The sequence below is a fragment of the Tinamus guttatus genome, unplaced genomic scaffold (assembly GCF_059628265.1).
Source record: "Tinamus guttatus ecotype Peru unplaced genomic scaffold, ASM5962826v1 Tinamus_guttatus_pri_ptg000010l, whole genome shotgun sequence".
NCBI lineage: Eukaryota > Metazoa > Chordata > Aves > Tinamiformes > Tinamidae > Tinamus > Tinamus guttatus.
This window is the reverse complement of record NW_028288544.1, coordinates 4,852,752-4,856,895: the sequence shown is the minus strand read 5'-3', so window position 1 is coordinate 4,856,895 and position 4,144 is coordinate 4,852,752. Positions and strand designations below refer to the sequence as shown.

Below are 4,144 nucleotides of genomic sequence, written 5' to 3'. Positions count from 1 at the left end.
GCCCTGAGCAGGGCGCGGGCAGCTCGAGCTCCTGCGGCCCTGAGGCCGGACATTTCCCATAGGATGCGGTCTCCACACTGAGCTGGGCAGGGATCAAGGCAAGGATCTGCCATTCCAGAGCCATTTGGAACGGTCGCCTTAGCTGGCTTTTCCAAGGACAATGATCTCGAAGGGAAGGGCTCTGGGGCGGACGCTCGTGCCGGAGCTCCTTGTCTAGAGGCCAACAACTGCGGCCAAAGCCGCCGCGCGCGAAAGCGCCGACAGCGAGAGGCAGCCCCAGCGCCGACCCCCGCGCGGGCAGCGCTGAGCTCCGGCCAGAGGCGGCTCTGACTCAGCGAGGGCGGAGCCGGCGGGGCCGGCGGGAATTCAAAAGCTGCCCCCAGGGAGCGCGAGAGACCAGGAGCGCGGCGCGGTGCGGCAGTTAGCGCGGGCAGGGGGCCTCCTCCCACGTGTGGAAAAATTCTCTCCACAGACTCTTCCGGCAGCGGGAGATCAGGTGAAGCCATGGTCTCCGCTCGGCAGAGAGCTTCCACCAGGAAGACTGTGGTGACGCAGGCTGAACCTCCACAGAAACATGCAGCAGTCCAGGTTTCTGGCTGTAGGGAATGTCTGAGCCTCCTCATGTTACCAGAGAGTAGCAAATACATTGCCTGCCTTAGGTGTAAGCAGGTGGATGATCTGCTCAGCCTGGTGGTGGAGCTAAAGGAGGAGGTAGAAAGGCTGAGAGCCATCAGGGAATGTGAAAAAGAAATAGACTGGTGGAGCTGTGTTCTGCAGTCTTCCCAGGAAAGCCACTCAGAGAACCCCCTGATTCAGTCTGCAAATCTAGTACCCTCTTGCCATAGGGCAGAGGGAGAAGAATTAACAGTATCAAGGGATGATCAACAATGGAAACAGGTCCCTACTCGAGGTGGCAGAAGAACTCTTCCATGGCCCACCTCACCTCCACCCGTGACCACATCCAACAGGTATGAGGCCCTGGAACTTGGGGATCAGATAGAGGAGGTCATGAACCAAGGCCCATCTAGGGGGCTAGCTACAGAGAGGCAGTCAGGTCCATGCTGCGAGGCTGCTCCCCCTAAGGAGAAAAGGAGCACCCGGAAGAAGCGGCGGGTGATCATCGTGGGTGACTCCCTGCTGCAGGGCATGGAGGCACTGATATGTAGACCGGACCCCTCATCCAGAGAGGTCTGCTGCTTGCCAGGGGCCTGAATAAAGGATGTTACAGAAAGGCTCCCAAGGCTTGTCCAGGAGTCTGACTATTGCCCACTTGTACTGTTTCACATGGGCACAAAGGATGCCACGGGGAAACTGAGGGATATCAAGAATGACTTCAGAGCCCTAGGGATGGCCGTCAAAGGTATGGGAGCCCAAGTAGTGTTCTCCTCTATCCTGTCAACGAGGGGAATGGATTCAAGGAGGAGAAGGCGGATATGGCAGATTAACAACTGGCTGCGCCGCTGGCTTTGGCAACATGGTTTTGGCTTCTATGACCATGAGCTAGCAGGGAATGATGGGATCTATCTCAGCAAGAGGGGCATATGTCTCTTGGCCAAAAGGCTGGCCAACCTGGTTAGGAGGGCTTTAAACTAGACAAGAAGGGGGAAGGGGAGTGTCACACAGACACGGCGAACAGTACCATGCAGCCTAGGTCAGATGGCTTCCAGCGGGAGTATGGTAGTGGGGAAGTGAGGATAGGAAATGATCACAGAGGGTCCTCTTTCACCCCTCCTGGGAAACCTGTGGGCTCGGTTACTTCCCTGAAATGCCCGTACACCAACGTGCGAAGCATGGAGAATAAGCAGGACGAACTGGAAATCTGTGTGGGGTCCCAGTGTCATGATCTTCTTCTCCTCTGTCTTCAGATCTCTCCTACTCAAGAGTTGTGAAATGGCACCTGCAGAAGCCAGTGAGTGCTCTCACTTAAGGTGTCTCGTGTCCTGGGGGGTAAAGAAATCAGAAAGGTGATGAGGACATCGGGGAACCAAAGGCTGCCAAGTCAATGTCTTTACTGGATTGCAGTAGAGTTTGTGGCTCTCAAAACAACACCTTTGAGCACATCAGGACAAATTTGAGAATACCAAGGACAGTTTCTCAGATAAATGAAGACATTGTTATTGTCTATGGAGTTAGGCAGTCCTGCAAAGCGCACAACTGTGTTGCTATCCAGCATTGAGGTCTGTTTTTTTTATATCCAAAGTAAACACATTCTATAGAATTAAGGCAGAGTGAATCTTACCATGTTTTGTAGTCCTTTAATGGTCAATCATTTTAGATGGATAATGTTGTCGATAGGACATTGGTAAAGATTGCCCTGAAGTAGTCAGTGAGTTACTTGGTGAAATGGAGCTTCCTTTGTGTGTCTCCAGTCCTATAGAGAGGTTTTGGTTCCCGAGAGATCTGCTTCTCCCTTGCTTGTAATAATCCCAGAATCTGGGAAAGAAACCACACAGGAATCAGGAAAGACACTGCAAACGCTGGCTGCTCAGCCTGGAAGGAGCCTTGCAGCTCTGTCGCCCAGTTTGAAAGAAAGAAGAGGAGCTACAGGATCAGTCTGCTCAGCCGCCAAGAGAGTCCATTTTTTCTTTTTTCTTTTTAGCAGCAGACGTATTGCCCATTAAAACCTTCTCTATAGAGGAGCTAGTGACTGAAGTGTATTGGGTAAGTAACCACAGACTAGATTTGAAAGAGCTGATAGAGCTGCTGAGATCTGCCCTAACAAACCAGCTGAAATGTTATTACAGAATGACTTCTGATTCCAAGCAGGAATTCAGAGCATTTAAGATAAATCAGAAGCACCTAGTAACAAGAAAATGATACCTGCTGTTGATTTGCTTTCTCCCTCACTGTTGCCATTGCTACAGAACATGTTTTTTAGTGCCTTGGCAGGGAACACCGCTAACTCCCTTCCTTTCTGTTTCTAAAACAACTTCCCCCACAGACAATTGTACGTTTTAATGTTTTTGAGTGCCACAGCGGCCTAGAGATGAGAAGCTTTAACCAGCTACAGCAGCTCCAAGAGGAGCTCCCCCTCGGAGCGCTCCAGTTAAGGGGCGGCTGAGTCGCTCCCATGAGGCGGCCTCGCCGGCGCCCCACAGCCACGAGCTCCTGCGCCATCGGCGCCTTCATGGCTCCCCACACGGTCTGCACAGGCTTCTGAAACGGTGCTTCATGGATCTTCTTAGGCCTATTCTATACCAACATAGACCAAAGCAATTACTAGGGTTGAATACACTGGTATTTTATCTAAAATGGGCTTTATCTTTATGAATCTGATTCATAAAAGTGAATGTATGTTTCTGTCACAAAGTGCAGCTGAACCAAGCCTTAGAATTCCAGCAGCACGTTGGTCAGATCCTTACTGATGAACAGCCACGAAATGCTGGTGTTAGGTGTTCAGTGGCCAGACTCCATTGCCTTAACTGAAAGCAGTTTACTGCATGAAGTCCCTCAGGAAACCAGAGGAGATCTTCTGCATGGCCTAAAATGGCTCTAGGCAGCCATCTTCAGGCACCTGAGTCATCCCTGTTTGTCAGTACTCGTGAAGGGAGAACTGTGAGGGATCCTTCCCGTTCTCATGTATGTATGTGGTAGATTTACAGACCTCTGTGGTGGTCTGCTCAGTTCTTCCCTGCTGAAAGCTCCTGTTGCCAGATGTGGCCACACGGCCACAAGGTATTTGCAGAACTCTGTTGGGGACTTCATCAAAGGTTTCTGATGTCTTCAATTCTTTTCTTATCCTTGCAGCGATATCTTTAATCGCATTTCTACTCATTTATTGATTCCACTGCTTGCAGGGGACTCTCAGCATGTCACCTATCAGCAGCGTAGTATTTGCCACCCGTTCTTGCAGGCCTCACTGAAAAATGTGACATTCAAGGCAAACAGCATTGCAATTCTTAGACTCTTCTGTAAAACTTCTCCATATGTGAAAGCAGCATGGGAGAAAGCAGCTGTTTTTCTATTCATTTCTTTCCTAATGATTTTGACGCCATTAACTCACAGCTAAGAATCATTTCTGATCCTTCAGGATCATCTGAAATTGCTTCTGTAAACAGGAGAATATACAGGTATTTAGTAGCTTTCAACACTTAGGTACAAAGCTCATAGCCCTCCCGAGAAAGCTGGCCACGCTCTGCCCGGC

The 4,144-nt window shown here is 50.5% G+C and overlaps 1 pseudogene; it reads left to right on the top strand.

Moving 5' to 3' along the window:
• Positions 1–504: 504 nt before the first annotated feature.
• On the top strand, positions 505–3,061 carry LOC148596333 (uncharacterized; annotated as a pseudogene).
• Positions 3,062–4,144: the final 1,083 nt, after the last annotated feature.